The sequence below is a fragment of the Littorina saxatilis genome, linkage group LG13, assembly GCF_037325665.1.
Source record: "Littorina saxatilis isolate snail1 linkage group LG13, US_GU_Lsax_2.0, whole genome shotgun sequence".
Taxonomy (NCBI): domain Eukaryota; kingdom Metazoa; phylum Mollusca; class Gastropoda; order Littorinimorpha; family Littorinidae; genus Littorina; species Littorina saxatilis.
The window spans coordinates 27,729,097-27,739,943 of NC_090257.1; positions in this window are offsets into that span (position 1 = coordinate 27,729,097).

A 10,847-nucleotide genomic window follows, 5' to 3' on the forward strand; every position below is an offset into this window, starting at 1 on the left:
ACAAAATAAATTCCAAATAGATCCTCATTTCAAACCCAACTCTACCCTTCCGTATTCCAGTACAACAACAACCACCTTATCTACCCGTAATATCCCTCACATTATGTGTTCGAGGTCTATGTTCCTTGATTTCTTCTGTACATTGGATTGATCAATGACTACATTATGCCAGGATCCGGGAAACCCCGATATGACTTGCTTGTAGCTATTCCTGACTTCGTGATCTCTGTGAAACCCCGATATGAGGCGCTTGCTTTTTTCTGGTTACTGAATTCCAAATATATCCCATTCCTTCTTTTGTTGGGGAAAAATATTTATTTTGTTTTAAATGTTTGGTTAAACAGCAACTTTGATAAACTTTGATATCACAACAAAATTAAGTGATTTTTGCAGATTGTGATAATTTAAAAATAATTGCACAAAACTGTCACGTTGGAGCATACAACATACTGTTTTGACATGTTAAGGTTAGCTGCCACAAGCTGCAAAGCCCAGTTAGGGAAGTGTATATAACCGTACGAAGAGGAATATTAAGTTGGGTGGTCCGACTTGGCTAGTGGCTTATTGTCAATTCTCAGCGATGAGTGCTGCTTTGCAGTAGTTCATTGGCTATAAATCCCCACTGCCTACCTTCGACCACTTTTTTTTTTTCGTTTTGTTTCCAAATAATAATGTTTGGTGTCAAATCTTCATCCACATATGTACTTCTTACAACGTGCCGTGTATTTGAGTGAATACATTTAATTGTTGCTGTTCTTTTGTTACAATATATGTTTTTTTAAAAACAACAACAATGGTAATATTAATTGGAACGTTTAGTTTTTGAGTCAAAAATGTAAACGTTCCAATACTGACTAGCCTTTCTTGGTTTTGAATTCTGGATTTTAGAACGTTAGCAGTCTTTCAGTTTTTGGATTTAGTCATTTTGAGTCTGAAGCGTTCGGTTTAACAACAGATGCATTGTCATTTCTTCACTAATTGCATAATTTGAGAGTCCTTTATTCGAGCCCTAACAGTCGGAGTATAACATTACTCGCGGAGAGTTATCGGCGAAAAACGACGAGGAGTTTGACTTTGAAACAGGCTAGCACGCCTAGTTATTTCTAGATCATGAGTTAAATTTGAACTAGCGTGACACGATGTTGGGAAATGTGTGAGTCAGCGCGATTGCCTGGTGCTCTTTTGACGCGTATAGTTAGTCCTTAACTCTTGTTACAAAAGAACCATTTTGAATTAATTGTAACATTCAAATTCGGATATAAAATTAGTCTAATTCTCTATATTTCCGATCAATCAAGTTGAAATGCATTCATGTTACTCAAATTTTAGAGAAAAAAAATGTAATAACTTGTGTTGCACGCCAGAACGCAAGGACAGCACGCGTCGAAGCCAAAGACGGGACTTTACCTCCTTTAAAACTGTCTAAAATCGTCTTAAAGGATTCACAGTTCGATTTAGGCTTGAGGCTGTTTTCATCAAGCTATAAGAATACCTAAATTTAATTCAATTCAATTCAATCCAATACAACTTTATTGTCTAAATGCAGAACAAAAAGAAAATGTCTTTTGGCTCGAATACACAGATATTACGCCACATATATGATCATAGTCCTTTAATGAGAATCACAAGCTGGACACATATAACGAATCACGCACATCTGCACATGTATATCCAAAACCACATAAATCCATTTCCACAACCTCACATACACAGCAACCCGAAAAAAGAAAGAAAAAAACCACATTATGATGGATGTTAGTAAAACTGCCAGTAACTCAAGTAGTGTTTGAAAAGCTCAGTTCAGTTGTTCGAACACCATAGTCTATGCTGTTATTCGATGTGCACGTATTTACCTTGACGTCTTCCATTTCTTGTTACTCTTCCATATGGACACACGTTCCAGTTTAGGAAACCGGATCCATAATCTTGCTTGGCAATAGTGGAACTCGTTTGCATTCGCCACGCAAAATTCTGAATTCGATTTCCTAAAAACGAGAGCGTGTGCGTGTGTTCGATATATGAAGTTTGTATTGACTGTATCTTACAGTTAGAAGCGTTTAATGACTACTTTATGCTTAGATTTAAAAGAAGACATTTTCAAATCCTATGTTGAGCCAAATTTTAAAGATTTTGTCTATCATTCTTAGTTTGTTGAAATTGAAGTACGATAATGTATTCTTGTTGTTTATGCTAAATACCAATGGAAATCCGCTTACTAGTCATTATATTTTGACTACTTCATTAAAAGAGGGGCAGAAAACTTGCATCCCAGCAGGTGCATTGTGGACACCAAAAGTCACTTTTGAGTGAAGTTTTTGTCACAAACCTACCGTTGCGATGGAGGGGTGTGCAATTTTCTGCATCATCGATTGATGTGTGCTGATTTTTCATGTCGCAAAGAAATGTAATACCCGCAACGATTTAAGTGCCCACCTATGTACAGTCAGGTCAATTCACCACCACCACCACCAACAACAACAAATACACACACACACATATTGTAATAATTGAAACTTGTATGACAGGTAACTGACTTCTCATCAAAAGTAGCTCCACCCAAACAATAGTAATAGTTTTAATTACTTAGTGAGCTAAGTCAAACATAGAGAATAACAACAATGCTGAATAAATTTAGGGTTCAAGGAAAATAACAAAACAAAACAAACGATATTTAATCGGTCAATCAATATTTAATCTCCAAGCATTGCTCCCAGACACTAAAAGTCCAAATACTTGAAATCGTTACTTAAATGCACACTCTACTGTCCTGAGTTACAACAAAAACCACCCTATCTACCCGTAATATCCCACACATGATGTATGCGATTTGTATTTTCCTTGATTTCTTCTGCGCATTCCATTGATCAATGACTACATTATGCCAGGATCCGGGAAACCCCGATATGACTTGGTGGTAGCTATTCCTGACTTCGCGATATCTGGGAAACCCCGATATGAGTCGCTTGCTGTTTTCTCGCGTACTGAATTCCAAATATATCCCATTCATTCTTTTGTTGGTGAAAAATATTCAGTTAGTTTTAAAAGTTTGGTTTAACAGCAAATTTTTTTATAAACTTTGATATCAAAACAAAATTAAGTATCTTGTGCAGATTGTGATTATTTGACAATATATTCACAAAACACTCCCGTAAGAGCGTAAAACATAGTGTTTTGACATGTTAAGCTTAGCTGCCACAAGCTGCAAAGCCCAGTTAGGGAAGTGTATATAAGCATCCGAAGTGAAATATAGAGTTGGGTGGTCCGATTTGGTAGTGGCTTATTGTCAATTCTCAGCGATGAGTGCTGCTTGCAGTATTTCATTGGCTATAAACCCCCACTGCCTATCTTTGACCGCTTTTTACTTTTTGTTTCCAAATAAAAATGTTAAATCTTAATCCATATGTTTAACATTTTTGATTAAGATAGGATAAAAACAAGATAACTTTATGGTCTATTTTCATTATTCGTCGATATGTAAATGTGTGTTTTGGCAAGAACGTTCACATTGGAATAAATAGTTACAGTTTTTGTTAACTAGTCTGTGTAAGTCTCAATCAAGTTATACTTAGATGCTAAGTGCGTAATTTGATAATCCTTTATTCGAATGATATTTTTCGCGGAGAGTTAATGGCGAACAGAAACGACGCATTTGATTTGTACGCCTAGTTAATTCCAGATAATAAAATTTGAAGTAGCGTAACGTGACCCGGTTTTGGAAAATGTGTGCAAGTTTGAAACCAGAGGAAACAACGGTTTGACTGAAATCAGCACGATTGGTTTATCGTGACATTTCAAAATCAGAGACTGATAATTACATTGAAAATAAAGATCAGAAAAAAGAAAGAAGAACCGTTGAACATATGATTAATTGGAAGTTATCTCCCCTATCATCATAGGTAGCTGACTTCTCTTCCAAAGTTACTTAAAACATACTAATTGGAGATAAAAAAAAAAAGTTTAAAAAAAAATAATGTTCTTATGATATTAACGCCCTGAGATGACCCGTTCTAATTGATAAGTGTTTGATCAAGAACTTTGAAGCAACTTGTTTCTGTCTGTGTCAACAGAGCTGCATTGCATGGCCAGTGTGTTGACACTGCTACCTGGCGCGGTGTCACGAAATTTTCTTTCGCCGAAATATTTTTTCTCCCCCACCAACACGTTTCACTCATTTTTTTACCAAAAACAATTCTTATGCATCCTCTGACTTCGGGTTAGGGGTAAGTTTGGGAATGGGTTAGGTATGTAAACAGTTTTAAAATGCGTCAATTTCTGATGTTTGTGAACTAAGAATTCAATCGACGCCGTCCGCGGGAATTCGGTATTAAGACATACCCAAAATCTTCGTTCACAAACATCGCCAGAAATTGACGCATTTTAAAACTGTTTACATACCTAACCCATTCCCAAACTTACCCCTAACCCGTAGTCAGAGGATGGTTTTGCATAAGAATTGTTTTTGGTACAAAAATGAGTGAAACGTGTTGGTGGGGGAGAAAAAATACAGTTTCGGCGAAAGAAAATTTCGTGACACCGGAATTCCTTTCATGGCGTAGGCCCACTGAGTTAGTCACAAGTGAAACTCCTCTTTTACAGTAGATGATTCAATTGTGATTAACTATATATCTCAGTGTGTAGGCATTACGATAAATGCTATATAGATGTATACCTCGGTTCTTGCTGTTCGGGAATTCCCGATATTAGTTAAGTAGCCTACTGCTAACTGCAAGTGTCAGCGCCTACGAAGACTACTCTTGTTTTTGCAGCCCTTAAAGATAATATTTCTTCAAATTATTTGTTTGTTTCTACCTGCAACGAATATGCGACGGTGACCTATATCTCAACAACATCTAAAGGGGTATATAATTTACGTTCATATATATATATATATACATTAATCAGGGGCGGATTAGGGGGGGGGGGGGGGGGGGGGTTACAGGGGTTCCGGACCATGTACCCCGCAAGGGATCTACCCCTGGACCCCAGACACACACACCACACACACACACACACACACACACACACACACACACACACACACACACACACACACAGAGTTTGCTGGTGTTGTGGTGGCATGGGGACTAGATTTCTAATAAATTAGCAGGACCCTCCAGAGGCTCTTGTGCAGTTCAAGGGAGGTAACATGAACAGACAAACGATCATCAGTTATGTTTGGATTACGTCCCTTCATCAAACCTCTCAGATTGCGGCTTTATATTATTTACTTACCTACTTACTTATTCAACTGTTCGTATTTTTGTGTTTGTTTGTCTCGAATGCAGTCACAATAACCAATTCGAAGTTCTGGCTTCAGTTTTAAGGAAATTAAGGCAAGCGACGATACAAAAGGTAAGTGATGCATAACTCAGTGATGTGCAAGTCGGGTTATGCCTCGTGCCGAATATCGTAAACACAAACACACACACACACACACACACACACACACACATGCACACACACACGCACACACACACAGACACACACACACACACACACACACACACACACACACACACACACAAACACACACGGAGCAAGCAGCCAGTTGTGATCTGCTATTCAGTCACCGACATGTTTATATTATCGTCATAGAATGCCGCATTACATGTATGGCCTTGCCGTTTTGTAACGATTTGAAAAGAAGGCAGCTAGATGTCAAGCATTGGCAATCCTATACTCATTGGATTTTCATTGGATGCAACAAGCAGCTAATTTGTTGTGATTTTCAGTCAAAGGGGATGTTTATATGCACATGTATACTATATAGTAAATATAAGCTTGCTAGTTTTGCGCATGTTATCATGAAAGCCTTTGGGTGTACTGTAGCCAAACCATTTTGTGTCGATTGGATCGTCATTGCAGGAAGAATGCAGCTTGGTGTGTGCCATTCGCAGTCAAGAAGGGAGATGTTTGAACGCGTTTGGAGGCTTGTAACTTGCAAGCTCGGCGCATGCTTATCGTTAGCATTTGATGACGTTATTCAGTTATTCTCCGGAAAAACAGAAATGCCGCTGCAAAACGGGGTTTCCGTGGAATAGCAGCTGCTGAAGAATGTCATCTTCCGCCGAAGCACAGCATTATACCGCGGTAAAACTGAAATGAAGAATGCTGCGGTAAAACGGGACTGTTGTTTTACTGTGGAAAAACTTCTAATAGCTATCAATAAAGCATGTGTGTGTGGCTAAAGCAGTTTAATGTGCTGATTGGTCGAAACAGATATCAAGCTGTCGCAGATTTGCAAGGTTGTACATGTGTACATGTGATAGTGTAAGCAAATAATGTGTACGGCCTAACCTTTTGGTGGTAGCTAGACTGGGCTGATTTGGCAAAGCTGTCAGCTAGTTGTCATTTGCAATAGTGTACGTATCCTTGTCAAAGCATGTGTATTATTATGGCCAAACCTTTTTGTGCCGATTATGTTTCCATTGGACGCAGCAGGCAGCGTTGCCTCATGCCGTTCGCAATCAAGGGAGGGGATAGGGGGGGGGGGGGGGTGTTGGTGTATGTACTTCTGGACTTGTTAGCCTGCAACGTTTGTGCATATTACCATTAAAGCATTAAATGGCCAAACCATGTTGTGCTAATTGGTAGAATCTGATTGCACGCCTGTACATACAATCATGTTATAGTGAGAGCACATGTAAATAAACATGGCCACACCTGTTTGTGCAGAGTGGATTCTAATTGGATGCAGCAGGCAGCTAGTTTTCTGCCAATCTTAGTCAAGGGGGGGTGTTTGTATGCACTTGTAGACTAGCAAGCCTGCAACGGTTGTGTATAAGTTACCATTAAAGCATGTGTGTATGGCCCTACCATTCTGGGCTGATTGGATGCAGCAGGCAGCTAGTTTGCTGCCATTCGCAGTCAAGAAGGATGGTTGTATGCACGTGTAGACTTGTAAGCCTGCAACGTTTGTGCTTGCTTTCAATCGCATTTGTGTATGGTCAAACCCTTCTGAGCTGATTGGCCGGAGCAGATTGTACATGTGATGGTGAGAGCACGTGTGTATGGCCGAACCTTTTTTTCCCCTGTTGGATTGTCATTGGACGAAGCAGGCAGCTAGTTGTCTGCCATTCGCAGGCAAGCGGGGGGGGGGGGGGGGGGGTGTTTGTATGCACTTGTAGAATTTCTCCCTCTTGTCTGCGGTCACTGTGGAATCCTCATTGTTGCTTGTGTATTGCCATTCGCAGTCAAGGGGGATATTTGTATGCACTTGTAGGCTAGCAAGCCTGCAACGTTTGTGCATGTAGAATGTTATCATCAAAGCAATAAATGGCCAAACCATTGTTTGCTGATTGATCGAAGCAGATTGTACATGTTACGGTGAGAGTACGTGTGTATGGCCGAACCTTTTTTCCCCTGTTGGATTGTTATTGGACGAAGCAGGCAGCTAGTTGTTTGCCATTCGCAGGCAGGGGGGGGGGGGGGGGGTGTTTGTATGCACTTGTAGAATTTCTCTCTCATGTCTGCGGTCGCTGTGGAATCCTCTTTCTGTCTGTGACGGATTGAAATTCAATCGCAGCTCCCTTGAACCCGTGCTCTTATCGATTTCCTCTGTAAGTCTGGGCCCAGCTGCACGACGCTCTTCTTGCTGACTAAGGAGATAAAGTTACATTGTTGCTTGTGTAAGCTATCGTGTTCGCCACCACAGAACTGTTCATGTTTTTGCACAGAATAAGAACCCACGATAATGTTGAACTTTAGCGTACATAGCTCAGAATCCACTGCAATTTAAGCCTCCAATTGTGCAGAACCTGCTCCTGTAAGTCATGTTGACACCTTTGAAGTAACGGAATAAATTGTACAGATGCCTTTTTATTTACATTGGGTTAAGAAGAAACAATTCGGCACAGCCAGTTTTTCGAAGGAGAAGGCAACTTTGTACTGTCGATATTACATGTGCATTTTCGTGGAACAAAATAATGGTCCTAATAATTAATTATGATTAAGTTTGGAGCTCAATCCGTCAATTGATTTACGCTAAATATTCTTTGGTTTGATAAAATATAAAAAGAGTCAATAATGCCACTGAGTTGTGAGCTCTAAATTTACAACGCTAAAGCTCAACATTACAAAATAAGAAAGGTAAGATATGGAACGTATACATGTGTGACAAAACAAAACGCAACAGTCACTGACCTTCGACCCATCTTCTCTTTTGACTCTTTCTGATTTACTGATTGCTGCATCCCTTCCCCAACATGTCATAAAGTGTGCTCCCGCCATATATGTTACCCCCTACCCCCCCCCCCCCCCCCCCCCCCCCCCCCCGCCGCAAATTGTCAAACATACCACTTTCCGTAATTGACTCCAGGTTTCCAAAAAATTATTTTATTTTCATGCAACTTCGCTGATGGACCTGATCCCCCCCCCCTCCTCTTTCTCTCTCTCTAGCTCTCTCTCTCTCTCTCTCTCTCTCTCTCTTCTCTCTCTTTCTCTCTCTCTCTCTCACACTGTCTCTCTGGTCTCTCTCTCACTCGCCGCACGGATCAAACACACACACACACACACACACACACACACACGCGCGCACACCGAAATAAAACCCTCTTGGTGCCTGTCGCACACGCACACACACACACACACACACACCACACCACACACACATACACACACATACACAAACACACACACATCCACGCACCCCCCTTCACCCCCCGCCCGAAATAAAATCCTCTTTGTAACGGTCACAGGGAGGAAATGTTTGTTCCTAGTATAGCAGTGCAATTGCCACAGACAGGAGATTGCAGGCCGTGCTGCAACGAAGCCGTACACACGAGGAACTGAGTCGCTCGACAACTTGAAGCTCTGCACAGGTTATGACGTCAGCCAAAGCGGAAAATAAGGGTTCTTGTCCTTGATACATTTTGTCGATGTCGTCATGTGAAAGCTACACAAAGATTAAAAGAAAAAGAAGAAAGACAAGTCGCGTGAAGTTAAATCAATACATCTAGTCAAACTTTCACAGGTGTCCTCAATGAAAACAAGGACAAATCTCCACGGACCCTCAGTCTGATTTGATAGAATGTCCACCAAACTGTAAGTGTGATCAATGCAGACAACAACCTGTCACTGCCAGACTCAAACCTGTCTCTCCAAGACTCCCTGACGTATCTGATAGAATGTCCACCAAACTGTAAGTGTGATCAATCCAGACAACAACCTGTCACTGCCAGACTCAAACCTGTCTCTCCAAGACTCCCTGACGTATCTGATAGAATGTCCACCAAACTGTAAGTGTGATCAATCCAGACAACAACCTGTCACTGCCAGACTCAAACCTGTCTCTCCAAGACTCCCTGACGTATCTGATAGAATGTCCACCAAACTGTAAGTGTGATCAATCCAGACAACAACCTGTCACTGCCAGACTCAAACCTGTCTCTCCAAGACTCCCTGACGTATCTGATAGAATGTCCACCAAACTGTAAGTGTGATCAATCCAGACAACAACGTTAAACCTGTCACTGCCAGACTCAAACCTGTCTCTCCAAGACTCACTGACGTATCTGATAGAATGTCCACCAAACTGTAAGTGTGATCAATGCAGACAACAACCTGCCACTGCCAGACTCAAACCTGTCTCTCAAAGACTCCCTGGCGTATCTGATAGAATGTCCACCAAACTGTAAGTGTGATCAATCCAGCCAACAACCTGTCACTGCCAGACTCAAACCTGTCTCTCAAAGACTCCCTGGCGTATCTGATAGAATGTCCACCAAACTGTAAGTGTGATCAATCCAGACAACAACCTGTCACTGCCAGACTCAAACCTGTCTCTCCAAGACTCCCTGACGTATCTGATAGAATGTCCACCAAACTGTAAGTGTGATCAATCCAGACAACAACCTGTCACTGCCAGACTCAAACCTGTCTCTCCAAGACTCCCTGACGTATCTGATAGAATGTCCACCAAACTGAAAGTGTGATCAATCCAGACAACAACCTGCCACTGCCAGACTCAAACCTGTCTCTCCAAGACTCCCTGACGTATCTGATAGAATGTCCACCAAACTGAAAGTGTGATCAATCCAGACAACAACCTGCCACTGCCAGACTCAAACCTGTCTCTCCAAGACTCCCTGACGTATCTGATAGAATGTCCACCAAACTGACTGTGATCAATCGAGTCCACAACCTGCCACTGCCAGACTCAACCCTGTCTCTCCAAGACTCCCTGACGTATCTGATAGAATGTCCACCAAACTGTAAGTGTGATCAATCCAGACAACAACCTGCCACTGCCAGACTCAAACCTGTCTCTCCAAGACTCACTGACGTATCTGATAGAATGTCCACCAAACTGTAAGTGTGATCAATCCAGACAACAAACCTGCCACTGCCAGACTCAAACCTGTCTCTCCAAGACTCCCTGACGTATCTGATAGAATGTCCACCAAACTGTAAGTGTGATCAATCCAGACAACAACCTGTCACTGCCAGACTCAAACCTGTCTCTCCAAGACTCCCTGACGTATCTGATAGAATGTCCACCAAACTGTAAGTGTGATCAATCCAGACAACAACCTGTCACTGCCAGACTCAAACCTGTCTCTCCAAGACTCCCTGACGTATCTGATAGAATGTCCACCAAACTGTAAGTGTGATCAATCCAGACAACAACCTGTCACTGCCAGACTCAAACCTGTCTCTCCAAGGTATGACGGCTTACTGGTGCCAAAACCTGGGGTTACCATTATCAAGTGAAAAATCAGTCATTGACACTGTCAGTTACAAATGTTCACCTGAAAATGTCTAATGTTCAGTTTTGGCTCTAGCAATCCGTCAGGAAGCGAGCCAAAACTGAAAAATTGTAATTTTGTTCGTGAAAATTACTAATTTTC